The 18,457-nt window shown below is 39.1% G+C and overlaps 1 protein-coding gene across 11 annotated transcripts in view; it reads left to right on the forward strand.

Annotated features, from left to right (window-relative positions):
- The first annotated feature begins 314 nt into the window (after window positions 1-314).
- Window positions 315-18,457, forward strand: part of Prrc2c (proline rich coiled-coil 2C) — a 72,467-nt gene continuing 54,324 nt past the window's right edge. For all 11 annotated transcript variants that reach the window (XM_027417207.2, XM_027417201.2, XM_027417211.2 and 8 more), the window contains exon 1: window positions 315-521. The gene's annotated coding sequence lies outside the window, so the exon portion shown is untranslated. The remainder of the gene's footprint in view (window positions 522-18,457) is intronic.

Consider the following 18,457-nt stretch of genomic DNA (forward strand, 5'->3'; position numbering starts at 1 on the left):
AAATGTATGTGCTCATCCATCAGTTTGTGCCAAGGCACGGAGACAAACCAAGCTGTATTATTGGGGAGGACTCAAGACTTCTGGAATCTTCCCAGGTGAAAAAGCTTTGCCCCCCCCCCCCCCGAGATCATTCTGGTTGATGGAACTCCCTCCTTCCAGTAGGAGGCAGCATTAGCCTCAGACCACAGTCGAGCTGCCACGGAGGCGTCACGTGATCCCGCAGTCTCAACCCCGCCCCCCCACACCCACCCCTCTCCCGGCGGTCTTGCGGAGATTTTCTTGACGTGCGCGACGTCGTGACGTAGCACGTAGGGGCTGGCTAGCCGCCATCTTGCTTCTTTTTCTCGCTTGCTCTCACCCTCAGGAGGTAGCGAAAGTGCTTTGGCGGTTTGTACGGCCGCGGCTCGGGCTTTCCGTACCGGGCGGCCTTGCGGACCATCCTTCGAGGCTCTCTCCCCTCTCCCTGATCCGTACCTGGCGAGCCCCTGGAAGCGCGCAGACTAGGTCCCTCACCCTGGCGGGTAAGGAGAGCCGGGGCGTCGGGGCGGTGAGGAGGCCCGATGGAGGGCGGGCGGCGGGCGGGCTGGCGCGGGAGGCCCGGGGCCCGCGGCGTCTCCGCCTGGGCTCCCGGCATCGTGGCGTCCGCGGGGATCCGGCGCGGGCCCGCCGCCCATGTGCGCGGCGTGTGCTGCGGCGGGGGCGGCCCTGCGCGCGGCCGAGGGACCCTCCAGCCCGCGGGCCTGCGCGCGCCCTGCTCCCGCGGCGTGGAGGACGGTGTCCGCGGCCGCTCCGAGGGCCCTGGCTGCCCGTGGACGCTCCCGGGGTGATGCTCGCGCTTGCAGCGAGCCGTGTTGTGGCCCAGGCCGATCCTAGAGGCTCTGAGGGGGACCCAGGACCAGCCCTACTTCCGCTAGGAACGTGCTGAACAACTTCTTGGAGGATTTGGGTTGTCCTTCCTCCCGCTAGGCCGCTCCAGCCCCGCAATTGCGGGAATACCGCCCGGCTGCTGCCTTCTTTTTTTTTTTTTATTTTAAGAGAAAGAGAGAGCGTTTAGTATCACTGGTTGCTAGGGTAAAGACCCCATTTGAGACCGAAGAAAAGAACATGGGAGTCAGGGAGCGAGCGCTCTCGTTTGGTTTTGCACATAAGGCGCGATCTGATCCCTTTAAAGAGATGTGTATTTGTTTAAAGTTTGTTCAGGATCTTTGGGGTGGGGGGCGTCTGACTTGCCTAGTAATTCCTGGCTGTTAAAACTACCCGGATTTCCGCATCGACTGGTCTCCAGCCTAGGCTCATAAATTCATACCCCGGTAGGATACTTATAATTGTACAGCAGGCGGCTCTACTGTTTAGGATTTCTCTTTTGGAACGCACCAGAAGAATCGGGGGATGCTAGATGAAGTGCTTGGTAGTCAGTTCCTGCAAATGGAAGTGATAGGTAGGGTGGTATTAAGCGACCACCACGTCAAACCTCCGGCATTTTTAGAAAGTAGATTCAAGCTTCTCTGTTGGTCATTAAAATGCTGCTTTGGCTGGAGCCATTTTTAGGTGTGTGTCACACATGCACCGCAGCATCTTTTCTGGCTTGCCCCGAATACACTGATTCTCCGAAAATTAGAAATAGATTGAGTTTTATACATAGTTATTGTTTGCTTTTCTGGAATGGGTCTTTCAAAATAAGCTGTTTAGTGGGGTTTTGTATTGAATTTTGTATATTTTTTGTTTGTTTTTGCGGGGTCTGCAGGTGTGTGATGAACATAGAATGCCGACTGCTCTCTCTTCATTACTTAACCTCTAACTATGCACTTAATCACAAGACCTTTACATACATTATCCTTTTTGTATTCCTTCTAGTCTTTGAGGATGGTGCTCTTATACTTGTTTTACAGATGAGGACATAATATTTGAGAGACTGAAGCATTTTAATTTGATCAAGGTCACACATTTTTAGTGGTCCTGTAGTCAAGGCTGTACTTTCAAACCCCAAAGGGGATGCTGCCAGCTATCAAAGTGCCCACTTGTTCTTATACTTTTATAATCCTTGCTAAAGTAAGGTCCCTTATTAACTGGTAGTTTTCTTCAGCTTGCCTTCTAGTATTGAACATTGTTACATGTGAAGGTTAAAGTGTTGCCAGGTGTAACTGGGTTTTGTCTGTTTGATGGCATAGGAAGACAATGATGGGTTTGAGGCTAGCCTAGGCTGCATAGTAAGGCCAGGTACTTTTTTATTTTGAGAAATTATTGTTAGACCATTCCTTCATTTATAAAGATAATAGTAACGCCTCTCAAGCTTGCTGTGGAATTTCAGACTGTATAAAGGGCTTATTACTATGGTTAGTGCATGGTTTTTTGTTTTTTGTTTTTTTAGGACAGCTAAAAATGGAGGGAGAACAGTAGGGTACTGGTAGAAAGAAAAAAAATAGTCTTTTCCATATAGCATAATCTGTGTTCTCAGAATAACCAAGTCTTTGGATACTTAGGTAGTTTTCTTTTTCTTGTTTTACTTGTCTTTTCATTTACATACTGAGCTTTAATTCATAAAGATTCCTCATTTATGCTGTGTATAGTAAATAACCCTGGGATCAGTTCTAACTCAGAACCAAGCGCAGAATTTCTTAAATGTCTTTGAAGCTAATATTGTGTCCCTGAATCTCGCCCCCCTCACACACTTCAAGTTGTGAGTTAACTGGGTGATTCCTTTCTTTCTATGCAATTTCCATACTGGTATCTATACAAGTTCATTGTTGCTAAAATTGCAAAAAAGAAATAAATTACATGTTTAGAACCCTCCACACACACACTGGGTTCTCAGTGGGCTCTCTTTGTAATTCTGCCTCAAATTCAGAGATCTTCCTGCCTCTACCTCCCAAGTTCTGGGATCAAAGGTAATGTGCTGCCATGCTTAGTGAAAGCAGCCCTGACTGAGGTTTGTATCTAAGTTCTGACTAAGATGTTATGAGTTCAATAAAGCAAGCCCTTGTGAGTGGAGTAGTAACACAATGAATGCTTATCTCAGTCAATGCTAATTGTTGCTTAGAAGTCTGAGTTAATGTTAGTTTCCTGAGTGATGTAGTCCTAACATCTTTGTGGTTCAAAATATTCTTTAGAGAATAACTTTTGTGTTGTGTTTTCCTTCTAAAGCTAACTATAAATTTGCCTTTGTGCCACAGATATTTCTCATTTTGTTCTAAAGATCAACAGGAGGCCAGCCATGTTTAGGGACCTATGTCCCTATGTCCCTAAAACATGTACCTATTTGCTGGCAGAATTAAAGAGGTCTGTTATATTGAGGTTCAACAGGCAACCTCTGTCTCGTTGGCAGGCATATTTGGCAAAAACTATTACTGCCAGTGTGTTGGATTCACCCTTAGTAGCACTGCTTGGATCTGAATATTAAAGGAAGGCATAACCAACGTTTATAGAGAGCATCAGTAGTATTTTTAAAAACTGCTGTCTAAGAATTTTTGCTTTCCCTGTTAGTCTGTTTTTCTTTACTAGGCGTTTTCGACATTTCTATCACCTACCTTGTATGGTAGTTGACATATGTAGTTTATCATCCATTATTTTCCATGCATATACGCCTACCTTGTGTAGTGGTTGGCATAGGTTTTATTATTATTATTATTGATTGAGTAAGGGTTAGGAATACCAAATAATAGATCCATGTAAAAGAGAATACTTACAGTACTCATTGTGAGATTGATTTACATCAAATTTTTCTGGTTTTGTTTTTGTTTGTTTGGGAGAGACTAACTCTGATTTGCCTAGAACTCATTGTAGACCAGGCTGGCCTTGAACTCACAGATTGACCTTCCTCTGCCTGCCTGGTGCTGGGATTAAAGGCTCATGGTCCCACAAATAGCTTAATTTTCAGTTTTATTCAACTGCTAAAGAATCTCTTCATTCACTTTGGCAGATCTGCTGAATCAGGGGAATATGGCTTTGCTTCTTACTACCAAGATACTTAAAAGTTACCATGAGCTGTGCGGCGGTACATACCATTAATCCCAGCACTTGGAAGGCAGAAGCTCTGAGTTTGAGGCCAGCTAGGTTTATGTAGCACTAACCAGGGCTACATAAATAAGGTTGGTGGGGGTTGTCATAGAACTGGACAGAGCTCTTTTGAATGGCATTCATGAGAACCTAGGTTTAGTTCCCAGTACTGCCCTTCATACCCAAGGATGAAAACAGAGGCACGTGAGAAGATACAGGAAATTTGGTGTAGAAAATCCACTCACAGAAAAGGTAGTATGGATCAAGTGTCTGGTTGATTGTAGTAAAGGAAGACATGATGACTAGGAGATAAAAAATAATAATTGTGGGGTAGGAGAGGTGACTGGTTGGGTCAAAGTGGCTGTGAAAGCAAGAGAATCGGGTTCAGATCTCCAGCACTCACATAAAACCAGGCATTGTTCCACACACCTGTGACCCCAGCAGTTGGGTGTGGTGGTAGTAAGCTTCCGGCTTATGGTAAACTATCTAAAAAAAATTAGTGGAGAGTCTTCTGGCATGTCCTGGTCTGATTGCAGGCACATACACACAAATACCGATAATTGTAATTTTCATTTTTTTCTAAGTTCCACCTCATAGCTCGGGGCTTGGCCTCAAACTCCTACCTCAGCCTCCCTAGTGCCAAAATTATAGGCATTAGCTATCCAGCTTGGCTGGGGTTTTGTTTGAGGCAGAGGTTTCTTATGTAGCTAAACTGGCCTTTAATTAACATCCTCCTGCCTCAGCTTTTCAAGTACTATGGTTCAGGTGTGCTCCAAAGTTACGGCTAGTTAGTTGATCTTTCTCAGTCTTGTACGTGCTTAACAACTATTCCTCACTAAGCTATAGCACAGCCCTGTAACTTTTACTATTTGTTAAGGACATTGTACCCAGCTTCAGGATAAAAATATTTGCCCCCTACTTGGGGGCGGAAGGAGGCTATCTCTTTAAATCTGTACTACAGTAAACCTTAGAAGTGGGTTCTTCTCTCTCCATTATAACACTAGAAAACTTTTTTTTAAGTTGATAGTTTATATACCTAGCTAGTTAGTAGGAGGAGGATTTTTTTAAGCATTGACCCAAATGAGCCTGAGCGATAACTCAGTCTCAGTGGCTGTTATTCCTTGAACTGAAGTCATTCAAGTTTTGGTTTTGTCTTGAACCCATCTGTTGTTAATACCTAAGTTTATTGCCCCATCCCCACCTCCAACCATGTCTCACTGTGTATCCAAGTTGCTTTAAATTTGTCACCCTTCAGAGTACAGTAGTTCAGGTATGTCCTACACAGTTTAGTTTAATTTACTATCTTAAGTGAATTTAAAATTAAAATGTACATTGTTATTTGTTACTCTTAACTGTGTAATATGTTCTAAAATAAACATGTATACTCTTAAATTCTGATTGTGAGCCACTTCAAATTAGTATCTCACCAGCCTGTCTTTCTACCCTTTGGAAAATAACCGCTGTGAAAATGAGTGTGGGTAAGATCAAGCAACAATTGCAGATAATGAAGGCCAAAAGTGATTAAAAACCTAGCGTGAATGGATTCATCAAACAGGAAATCGCAGCATTACAGAAAAAAATACAAAGTTGTCCTAACGCATACCTGACAGCCATCTTCATGGACTTATATTTAGATAAAAGAAACATGCTAGGCTGTCCTAAGAATCTACAGCAAGAGAACCAGTGAGGAAATGAAGCTACTACAGAAATGGGGCAGAAGGGAATAATACAAACATAAGATTAATAGAGTTAGATGTAACAAAATTGAGAAAAATATGCGGTAAACAGCCTTTAATTTAGGTGAGATATCCTTGTTGACCCTAAAAAAATTAGGTCAGTTACTGGGGATGGGAAGTTAAGAGGCAGGGTGGTAGACACAAGTAATGAGACCTTGATTTTCAGGTGTGTCAAACTCAGAACTGTAAGTTTTAGAACTTGGGTTTAGTTCTTTTTAGTTTGTACACTGCAGCTGTCAAGTTCAGGTCCAGTCTTTTGATGTTACAAAGAGAACGTTGCATGTGTTTTCTATGTCTTTTGAACTTAATATTCCATGGTACCATGTGTCATGAGTCTTGTCCTTATTTATTCATTTTGGGGATTTTTGAGACAGTCTCTCTCTATGGCTGTCCTGGAACTCACTGTTGACCAGGCTTGGCCTCCTCAGAGTTCTACCTACCTCCTGTGTGCTGGAATCCAAGGTTTGCACCACCATGCCTGGCTTTAGCCGAATTTAAAGCACAAATAAAAGAGGAGATAGATGTCTAAGATAGAGTTAAATAATACACTCTAGTCAAGAGACCAAGGCAGGCCATTCTCTGAATTTAAGGCCAACATAGAGGCCAATTTAAGGTTCCAGGCCAGCCAAGGCAATATTGTAAGACCCTGTCAAATAAGTCAATAAATTTTGAGTGAAGAAAAGACATAGTGATGTATCTTCCTTCTTCTTTTCCTCTGATAATTTAATCCATGCAGGGCTGTTTATGATTGTATGGTCATTGCATTACACAGAGGTACTAGTCTGAAGAAGGCAACAAGAACTTAAGTACAGCCCATGTTCCACTAGTGGAGTTATGTGCTCTTTTAAAGACATCAACTTCTGTCCCAAGAACTGTAGTTATTCCCAGAAGGATATATTTTCTATTTGTTCAAAGTCTTTGTGGAGACTATTGGATGGCTCTGAAAGGCTTCTTAGAGAAACATACTAAGTACACATTTAAAACATCAGAAACAGGCTAGAGAGATGGATCAGTGGCTAAGAGCACCTACAAAGGAACGAGGTTTGGTTCTCAGCACCTACATGATGGCTCACAACTATCTGTAAGTCCAGTTCTATTTTTATATTCAAGCATTTTGAGTCCTATTTTAATAACAATTTAGCCCTCAAACTTTTTTTTCTTCTGTTTTTCAAAATGTCTTTTGGTGGTCTGTAATTCAAGAAGCTACTTTTAGAATTCAGTTTAAATTTTTTAGATCTAAATCAAAGAAGCACAATGTGATATATAATTTCTGTTGAAAGTTAGAGGAGTGGATCATTACAAATTTTAGTTTAAAAATGGGAAAAGAAAGCTGAATGTGGTTCCTCACGTCTGTAATCCCAGCACTATGGGATAGTGAGTGATAGCCTGGGCTACTTAGCAAGTTACTTTGTCTTAAACTGAAACATAAGAGCATTACTGGCCGGGCTTGGTGGCGCACACCTTTAATCCCCACTCTCGGGAGGCAGAGGCAGGCAGATCTCTGCGAGTTTCAAGGCCAGCCTGGTCTCCAGAGGGAGTGCCAGGATAGGCTCCATAGCTACACAAAGAAACCCTATCTCAAAAAAAAAAAAAAAAAAAAAAATCAGGCTTTGGAAAGAGGTGTGAAGTTTGGTTATTTTGCTGTATGAATTTTTATTATTAAAGTTGGAAAGAGTGAAATTAGAAGTGTATAAAGAACAGTTATACCCCCTTTAATGTTTGAAGACCAACATTTCAATGGTATTGTGAGAGCTAGTAACATAACTTAGATGCTATGTTTAAAATTCCATCCCCTATTGTAATCCTTTGGGTATGTGGGAGATTGATAAGAAGGGTGAGCATTTGAGAAAGAATACTCTTCCCCCATAGCTTAAAACACTGTGGCTTAAAAACTATGAAATCAGTCTTAAAGGTAGTTGTATATAGTGAGTAGCTTTTCAGTAAGATTCACTGGTAATCACTTGAAATAAATAGTAGATGCAAGAACTTTACTTTCCTAGAACAGAACCTCTCCACCCCCACCCCCACCCCCCCTGTATATATTGGTTTGCATCGGTGTAAGCCAATGTTAGATGTTTTTCTCAAAGCCCTCTACCTTACTGAGATATCTCTCAACCTGTAGCTCACTGTCTCCTTAGCACTGGGATTACAGGTGCAAACAGCTGCACCTCGCCCCTCAATCCCAGTGTGTCCTGGTCCTCATATTCTCGTCCATATTCCCAAAGTCCATATTTTACCACTAAGCCATCTCTTCAGCTGTTTGGGGTGGCCTTCTTGACATTCCACTGACCCTGGTATATAAAATATACAAGCCAACTTGTTTATTGCATAAATAATTTAAGTATTGAGATTTTTCAGTGTTTGACTGGTACAGTGCCAAGAATGACGTTTTGCATAAATTCATAATATAAGAAGTATTTTAAGGACCATCTTAGAGATTCGTAGGAATTGTATATTTTAAAATGAAATGAGCTTCAAGTCATCAACTTGAAATAATTTTAAAACCAAACAATATAGCATAATACTGTCCAAAGGTAAACTAATTTAATACATGCTGAGGAATGATAGGAAATGCTGTTTTCCATAATTAAACCATTATGTTTCTGTATGTACAGTAAAACCCTGAAATTTATAGCACACAGCCTTCACCAATTTTAACCAAGGCATTAGAGGCAGCATCCAGTTCGTGGCCCAAGGGTATACACAGAGAAGTAGCCCAACAACATGATTTGAGCTCTGCCAGAAGCACTTTGGATTTGTTGTAGGATTCAGAAGCCTTTTACTGTTAACAAATTTAATGTCGTCATCCACATAAGAAGCTGACTCAGCAGTGTTTTTTTTTTTTTTCTTTTTAGTACAAAAGTTTTGCTAGCTAGATTGCTTTTCTAATTGTAAAGTTGTTCTCTGTCCTGGGAAACATAAGTCCCTTATTCCCATTTCTTTTCTGGTTTTGTTGTTTGAAATTTGGTCTCATCCAAGCTGGGCTCCAACTCCTGTTCCTGCCTATTTCTCCCAAGTGCTGGCATTATAGGCACACACCACCACTATATGCAACAACGTTGTTTCCAAGTATGGCCTGACTACCAACCTCATTCTGAGAATGAAATTATAAGCTTTGATATTTTAGAGACCATCAACATATTGTGGTATTTTAGCTTTACTATTTTATAAAAAGCAATTTAAAGTCATTGATGTTTCCTACACAAAGAAATGAACACTTCACGGTAGATAGGACAGTTGCTCTGATCTGATCAGTGCACATTATGTTTGTGTATTAACCATATAACATTAAGTTGAGGTATCATTATACCTCATGTATGTAAACTAAGGTGTGTAAAAATCTTTGAATGTCATTTTAGACATTCCAATTACTAGTTTGTTATGATAGGCATCAGACCTTAGAAAGTGAGCAGTACAATAGCTTGCTTTTTTTTTTTTTACATGGAAACCACTTGTGATTGGAAGGTCCGAAGTCAGCCTGTAATGTGAATAAGATATATATGCTAAAGTGTTTCTATATCCCAAATTGCAAATACCATAATAGCGTCGGAAACACCCCTCCATCATTTCTTTTGAGATGGTTTTTGTTGTTGTTGTTGTTGTTTTCTCTAAGAAGCTGGTAGGTTCTTTTCATGGGAGTTACATATACCACGTCTGGGTATGCCCCTCCCCCAACACACATACACTGAAGAAGGTCACAGGGAAAAGGAAAAGGTGCCCAGTATATGGGAACAGGGAGAAGTCATTTGGCCTGTTTGTCAAATGTAGCCTTGTAGAAACACAATAGCAAATTCTGTGCTTTGACAAAGTCATTTCACTGCTCTTGGAGTTACTGGCCGATTCTGAAAATGGAGAATGAGATGAGTTTTATTTTATGATAACTTATTTCCACTTATGTACAGTACAGTTGAGCAGTTATAGAGTTTGTGATCACCCTAGTTTGTTAATATTGTGTTAATAATGGTCCTTGGACTTGAACATCATCATTTTAAACTTAGTGTGATAAATACAAACTTTGGTAGAATCATTAAGTCCTGGATCTGTGCATTTGATTTCTGTTAACAAAGTAATTCTACTATAATATTAGCTGTCTTAGAACGAGAGGCTTTTCATACAGACAAGCTGAGCCCATATACTGCATTTAAGAAATTATGTTTATGGGGTGGTTGTTTTAGAGGCCCTACCTGTGTTTCCCTGTTTGGTTACCAATCTCCTTGCCTCAACTACCTCAGGAGCTACGATTATAGACTCCTACCATCACGTGGAAGGAAATTCAATTTTTAAATTTGTGACTGCATAGTTATTCTTAAATTCTGATAATCCAAGATCTATTTAAATTTTATAAAATCATTGGTTATATTGTTGGTATTTTGGATGTGTTTATGATTTCATGTGTTGTATCTGCTTTCCAGCTCTATTCAAGTCTTTAAACTAGAGGCACAGAAAAGAGCAGGGTCTAGCAGATACCCTTACCATACTGGTCATCCCTTGGTACCCAGTTGTAGGTGGGCTTTTCTTTCCTGATTGCCAGTTCCCAGATAATCCACGTTGAGACTCAATATTGATTATAGCTGTTCAGCTGATAGTTCAGGCTTATTACTAACTAGCTTTCACAATTTAAATATACCCATTTCTTTTTAGTCTATGTATTGCCACATGGCTCATGGCTTTACCTGTCTTCCAGCATGTCTTGCTCCCCCTGCATCTCCTTGTGACCTCTCAGACTCTGCCCTTCTTTCCAGTGTTTTTAGTCTGGTTTTCCCACCTAACCTTATCCTGTCCAGCTATTGGCCAGTCAACTTCTTTGTCAATCACAGTGTCATTTATACAGTGTACAGAAGGATTATTTAACAGCAGCCAGTGGGTTCAGGTAATTCTTTCCTCTGCTCAAGGCAAACTCCATAAAATGCCCAGGTCCTCTTGCATAATAAAATGATTGGTACGGCCTGTACTTGGGAAGTAGAAACAGAAGGATCGGGTGGTCAGAGATATCGTCATCTGTTGTGAAATATTTTAAGATGTGTTACATTTCTTCTTACTGCTTTTGTTTACAGTGTGGAAAAACATGTTCATTTGCTTGATTAAATGAAATAATCTGTGATCAGGAGGTTGTGTCAGCAATTAGCTGACAGGAAGTGGTAGGGAGGAACCAGGTGTATCGAGTGTTCCTAAAAGTTGGTGGGTTCTTTTGGGAGACTGAACAAGGAGAGGTTAGTTACAATTCAGCCTCCGAACTATCAGAATTTCACCTCAACCCTTGAATCCTGAGTTCTATAGAGGAGTAGAGATCTAGATTAAGTTTCCCTTAGTGTCTTTGAGGGAGCCTGTCCTTGAGGGAACAGGATTATGGCCGGCTGCAAACCGCTGCTAGTAGAAGTGGAGTTGCAGTTGCTTATTAGGGCAGGAGTTACTTAAGGGGCAACCACTGAATTGGGTGAAAAACAACAGTCTACATAGTGTGAAATTGAGACCAGTTTACTACATGAGACCCACTCTCAAAATAAATAAAATATCATGATGCTCACATATAACCAGTGCACATGGTTATAGCAGGTCTTTCTCTGGATCACCAGCTACCGAATAATGGTGTGGAGACTTATTAAGTATGAAAGCTTGGCCTTAGCTTAGACTTGTTCCCAACTAGCTCTTAAAACTTAAATTAACCCATTTATATTAATCTGTTTTTGCTACATGGCTTGTCCTCCCCTTCATACTGTAAATCCGATTCTCTCCACTTAGAGTTCCCTCTTTCTTTCTCTCCAGAAAACCCTTCTAGCCTTTTCTGCCTACCTATTGGCCACTCAGCTCTTTATTAAACCAATCAGAAGGTACCTTGGTAGGACATATCTTCACAATGAACAAAAAGATTATCCTACAACACATGGGTATATATCTATAGACTATAAGTCATCTCGAGATTATTTACTGTGCCTAAAGAATGTAAATGTTATGTATTTGTGGGTTCTCTTAAAAGTTGTTTGTAGTTTTCTTAAAATATTTCGTATCCACAGTTAGTTTGTGGATTCTGTACTTCTGTTGCTAGCAATTAGTAATTACTTCTTAAAACTGTGTTTCTAAATACCATCCCCTCTGGGTTAGGGCTTCATTATTTTTGGATGATGGCATAAATTAAAAGTCACAACTAGATCAACACTTTATATAAGGAGACAACAGAATTCATTCTCTGTCATGAGAGTACAATAAAAAGGAGTAGTGTGTAAGCAGGGAAAAAAAGTCCTCACTAAAACAAACTATGCTAGCAACTTTAGCTTGAATTTCTAGTCTTCATAACTTTGAGAAATAAATTTCCGTTGTTTAAGCCATCTAGTTATATTGGGGGTGGGGGACTGATGTATTAAGTCTAAACACAGTTTTGTATTACTTCAAATTTAACTAGATTTTCAATTTAAAATGACCAAACATTCATTCACCAGGCCCAAGCCATCCTAGTTTCAAGGTATTCAGTAATCATGAAATATAAACCTTCTAAAAGGTTGTTTATTCCCCCATCTTGTCTGTTTTTGAAACATTGCTAAGTATCAGGCTTAATACTTGTTAAATACAAATAAGAATAAGAACACTGGCATCTGGAAAATTGATTTTAAGAATGAGATCATTAGGAAGTACAGAATCCACAAACTTGGTTACACAAATTCCTCTTACAATCTGTGGTACTTTTTATGTTATTGTAACTTGAAAATTACATTTCTAAACATGTGGGTGTATTTATTAATGGGGGCAAAACTTATTGCTTGTAATGATTTATCTTTGGCATTTTTATATTGTATTGAATTATGAGCAAGGAAAAATCCACTATATAGAATCTCTTTAATCATAAATAACATGTTACTTAATTTAAAAATGTTATCTCCTTAAATTATTATGATAAAATTATCTTGGGTACTTTTTTTGAAAACCATCTGAAACTAATATTGATGCCACTGATTTTTTTTTTTTTGGTAAGTTTCTTACTTGTAAGTTTTAATAATTTAGAATTTTAAGTACTTCTGAGACCCAGTCCAATAATTTTACATTATTTTACATACCAAAAACTTAGTTTTTGAAGGGTGGATCCCAAAATACATTGCTAAGACTGTAGGTCTATAATAAGTGTGAAAAACAAGATATCAACATTTACTAGTGTTTTTAAGGCTAGTGATGAGAAAATATTCAGGGAGAAATTTCGAAGAGAATTGGTCACGTTTTAAAATCCCTAAAATTACTGAGGGGGGGGAATAAGCTTAGTCTTCTAGAACATTTAAAAATGGTACAAAGCATTCCCATTTTTCCTTGTCCAGTCCTCCTGCCTGTTACTATTTTACCATATTTCCTTTGTCCTCTGTGTAATCGTTCACCTCTGCACACAGACACATTTTCTGTGTTTGCTTTTTAGTGTGTAGGTCTAAACAGTATCTCTGAAAAATCATACTCATATCAATAATTTTTGGAGAAGAGTTCTTGAACTAGTTTTAGTAAATGAGCAAAACCAGCCAGTTAGTAAGCTTGATTTTTTTTTTTTTTTTTTTGTACATGCTCAGTATTGTTATTGACAGAGTTGATAACTATTGCTGACCAGTTCCCTTTGTTTTCCTTCCTGCTTTCATCTGTTAAATCTGTTGTAACACACTGGACAGAAATTTGCCCGAGTTGTAGTGTCTGGTAAGAGCCAGAGGTTTTGCTTTCAAAATGCAACTTGAACACTGCCCTGACTTGAAGTAGGGGTAGAGAGACATAAGCAGCCCACTGGTCAGCTCCTTTTTTTTTTTCCCCATTTGCTTTTCAGACCTTTTGCAACCTCAGATTTCTAAACTCTGTCTCCGCTTAGTGGATGAAGACAGTGTATTTCCTGGTTATGGTTTTTCTGTGGTATATATGATAGGCACTGAGTAAATATTTCTAAGAGTGAGTAGGGGCTAAATATTTTGAGCTTGAAGCTCTGTCTAGAAATGTGCATGATGTTTTAGTATATCAGTAATTAAAATGTATATCAAAGATTGTAATTTGAAGGAAATTTGTGGGGGAAATAGCTTTACTAGTAATAATGGAAGTAATGAACTATAGATGAGATGACCAAAGGGGAAAGAAGAAATAGGAAGAGAAAAATGAAGCTGAAAGCTGTCAGTCACATGCACTTAAAGGAATGGCTTATACTGAAGCTTTTATGTTTTTGTGTCATACTTGGCCATCAGTAGCTAGTGTGTATTTATTAGTGTTGTTGTTATTCAGTAAAAACTCATTGTGGCCAGGTATGGTGTCATACCTAATTCCAGCACTCTTAAAGCAAAGGCAGGAAGAGCTCTTAGGAGTTCAAGGCTACATTGTGAGGTCCTTGTCTCAAAAAAGAAAGCGCCAACTGAGTGGACCACACTCATTTTTGTTTAATCCTAAACTATACCCACATACAACTCTGCTATGCACATGTATTAAAATTAACTTGCACCTCTAACAGTAGTCCCAAAGGAAAACACAAGCACTTCTATGGTGTATACATTTATATTTGGATACTAAAACCTCAACCAGTAAAACTGTTTTAAAAACTACTGGAGCAAGTTAGTATATTTTCTCAAATATAAATTTAACAAGTCAGTCATCTGTAGGTTGTTACACAAAGACCTTTCAAAGTATGTCTTTATTCATTGAGCAATATTTACATGTCAGATATATTTTAAAAGCTAATAGCTGTATTAGGTGTTAAAGTATATTATAAAAAGACAAATGAGGCCTTTGCTCTTATGGGACTTTTGAAAAAAAGTTTTGTGGTGTGTGAGAGATATTGAATATGTGCCAGGTGCAGGTGTGAAGGTCAGAGAACAACTTTTGGGACAATTTTGTTGAGGACCAATCTGGTCTCTATTGTTTCTTCTGCTGCCAGGTGTTTAGGCTAGCTGGCTTGTGAGCATCCTAGAGATTGTCCTTCAGCTTCCCATGTTGATGTAGGAATGCTGCTAGCATTGCAGATGCACAATGTCACATGTGGCTTTACATGTGAATTCTACAGATAAAATTTGGCCATTCTCATTCACCACACTTTTCATTCTTAGTTTCTCTGGTTTTGAACACAATAAGAAATCTTAGCCGCCGGCCCCCCCCCCCCCCCCCGCATTTGCCTTTTCCTTTTCTTCATCTTTAAAGTTGTCTTCATCACCTTTGAATCCAAGTCAGAGAAGCCTTTAGTGACCAGCTAGTGAGAAGTGATTCCTTCTTTCTCATATGTTTCCCTAATCTGTAACATTGTTGCCATCTGAAATGACACTATTGCTATTTAAATCACATCACTAGAAATTGAAGCCCTAAATTATTAATGGTAGGTTGTTGTATCTCTGATCCATGAAAGACTATACATTACAGTAGTCTCCACTTGATAGACTTCTGCTGAGAGGACTCCAGAATTCCCATGTGAAACTGGCTATCTGGGCCAAGCAAGAAACAGGTAAGGGTGAGGAAGCTAGATAGCTTTTCTTTTTTTCTTCTTCTTCTTTTCTTTCTTTTTTTTTTTTTCTTTCTTTCTTTTTTTTTTTTTTTTTTTTTTTCCGAGACAGGGTTTCTCTGTGTAGCTTTGGAGCCTATCCTGGCACTCTCACTGGAGACCAGGCTGGCCTCGAACTCACAGATCCACCTGCCTCTGCCTCCCAAGTGCTGGGATTAAAGGCACCAATGACCAGCCAAAAGACTCTATTTAGGAGCTGGAATTGAGTTGGTTGGTAGAGTACTTGGCTAGCATGCATGAAGCCCTGGATTTGATTCCCAGCTCCACTTAAAACCAGCCCTGCTGGCACAGGCATGTCATCGCTTAGGAGATAGAAGAAGGAAAATCCAAGTCTTGCACTTGGTTAAATTTGAGGCTACATGGCCTTATCCTTCCCCCAAATCCATTTTTATTAGGTTATAGTTAACATAAAAAGCATTTAGTATTTGGAGGTGGCCCCAGTTTTTATTCAGCATAATTGTTTTGGGAATAAGTAAGTGCTAAATTGTGTTTTATAGTGATTTCACAGTGCCATTTCTTTTCATCAGCAGTGTATGAAAATTCTAGTTTTTCTATATTCTTACCAAAACTTGATTGCGTTATTTTGTTATTTTTAGTCATTCTCTGGAATGGGTAGAAGTATTTTGTGGATAAGTGAAAAATAATTCTAAATATGTTCATAGGTTTATTTTCCACTTGTGTCTGATGCCTATTTTTAAAACTACTGGTTTTCCCTGATTAAATCCTGAGAACTCTTTATATTCTGAGTAAGAGGCCATTATCAGGTTGGTTTGGAAATGTTTTTTCCTCCAGACTATAGCTTGTCTTCTTTCCGGCTTCATTCATACACAAGCATAAGCATTTGCTTGCTCATGTACACATACATACTCATGCACGTACACACTTTAGGTCTTGGCTTATTAGCCTGGTAACATATACATATTCACATCTATCTAGGCCATTGTAATGTTTGTAGTTTTCGGTTAACAGGTCTTAAACCTCACTAAGTGTTTTCTAAGTTTTTCCCTAGCACTTATCTGGTTTTCTACGTATATGGCCCTATGATCAACAGATAAGACAGATTTCATTTTGCTTAACTTCTGTTGGCTAGAATTTTAGTGCAGAAGTGATGAAAGTGGCTATCCTTTCTGTTTCTGATCTTTGAAGAGATAGGGGTAAGCAATTCAATCTTGTAATTGTTCCTTTCCATTTGATTTTACTAAGCTTTTATCAGAAGTGAATGTTGTTGTTTTTTCCCCATCAGGGCAGATACATGCTATTTCTACTTTGTTAATGTGGTAAGTTACATTGCTTGAGCTTTAACTGCTGAGTAAACCTTCCAATTTTTTTTTTGCGTGCTGGGAATTAAATTCGAGTGCTTAAACCGTATCCCCTCACCAGTGGAGTTTTGGGTTTGTTCATTGTGGTGCTGGGCCTGGGCCTCTTACCTAGGGCTTCACACAAGCTAGACAGATGCTCTACTACTGAGCATGCATGTCTCAGCCCCTGGAGTGGTTCTTTAAATACTGTATTTTAGCTTGGTTAAGTCTTCTGTATCTGGATTTTTATTAAATTTACAATGGTTTTGACCATAGCCTTTTCTCTTTAGGAAATACTAACTATGCACATAAAAGACTGACTACTTGAAATTATTTAAAGACTCAGTTGATCATGTGTGTTTTTTTGTTTGTTTGTTTGGTTGGTTGGTTTTGGGATTTGATAGGCTGGTTTTGATTGGCTTGGTCCTATTTTAGCCTTCCAGTGCTGAGATACAGGTGTGAGCCACCACACCCAATTACTTTTGTGTTTGATGTTATAAATTTCATGTCTCCTTGCTATTTGTATGTTGATCATTACTTTGTTTCTTCAAAGTAGCCATAATTTTGTGGTCCATTATAATTATCAAAATGAAACTAAATTTTTTTCGAGTTGCTTGGGTTCTGTTATGGCCATCTTCATTTCTGAACAAATCTTGAACTTTTTAACCTGATTGAGATGGCAAAGTGCAATCTAGTGCAAGACACTAGAAAGTAAGTAGACAAAATTCAACTTTAATTTTAAACTGAAAGTGTACACAGTTAAGGAATTTTGTTTAATTCTGGGTTTGCACTTTCTCACTTACCCACTTTTCTTTTTTAGAGCTGCAAATCTATTTCTTTAGAAATTATATAAGACCAGGCATGCTAACCCATGCCTTTAATACCAAGCAGAGTCAGTAGGATCTCTGATTTCAATTCTAGCCTGGGCTACATAGGAAGTTCTAGAACAAACAGGACTGTATAGAGAGACCCTGTTTTAAAACAGCAAAAACAGTCTTTGTAACATTATATGCAAGTAGATGATAGTTTGCGTTTATCCTTGATCTGATTATTGTTGTCATCATAACAACCTTCCTCCCACTTGCAGCATACTAGGTAACAAAATGAACAAAATCAAGAGTGACTTGTGGCTTCTGAAAGCAAAAATTTTCTCTATTCCAGTGGTTCTGAATGGTGGATCCTTTGTCTTCTTTTTTAACTTAAGAAAATACATTCACTGTATTCTTTCTACAGTTTATTTGGAAAGACTATTGAAGGGTGTATTTAGAAAGACATAAAATGTAAAGTATGCAAGAGCCCATTTTTTAATATTATTTATTATGTATATAGTGTTCTGTCTTTATGTATACTTGCAGGCCAAAAGAGGACACCAGATCTTATTACAGATGGTTGTGAACCACCATGTGGTTGCTGGGAATTGAACTAAGGACCTCTGGAAGGACAGTCAGTGCTCTTTACCTCTGAGCCATCTCTCCAGCCCCAAGAACCCATTTTAATATGGAAGCTTTTACTTAGTTTTATGTAAAACCAATACTTTGTGGCTTTCAGGAAACTGTTTATTTTGTATTTAGAATTCCTTCATAATTTATAGGAGTCTATTGTTTTGCCCTTTTAAAGTTTGGTTTTTGTGTGTATTTGAAATATACATTGTACTGCTTTGGTGAACACCAAGTGACTATTCAAGTTAAGTAAATCACTGTATCCCTTGCTTTTCATTGGTTACATGGGCATGTATTAAAACACTTACCACACCCCACTCTTTGGTTTTTTGAGATAGGACTTCATGTGGGTGTGGAACTCACTATGTAACTGAGGATGACCTTGAACTAACTCCTGATCCCCCTTCTGCTTCCCAGATGCTGGGATTATGGCTTTTACTAAATTTACAGAATATAGTACTCTTTAATTGTAATCCACATGCTGTCCAGTTGCAATGCTCTTCT

The sequence above is a fragment of the Cricetulus griseus genome, chromosome 5, assembly GCF_003668045.3.
Source record: "Cricetulus griseus strain 17A/GY chromosome 5, alternate assembly CriGri-PICRH-1.0, whole genome shotgun sequence".
Taxonomy (NCBI): domain Eukaryota; kingdom Metazoa; phylum Chordata; class Mammalia; order Rodentia; family Cricetidae; genus Cricetulus; species Cricetulus griseus.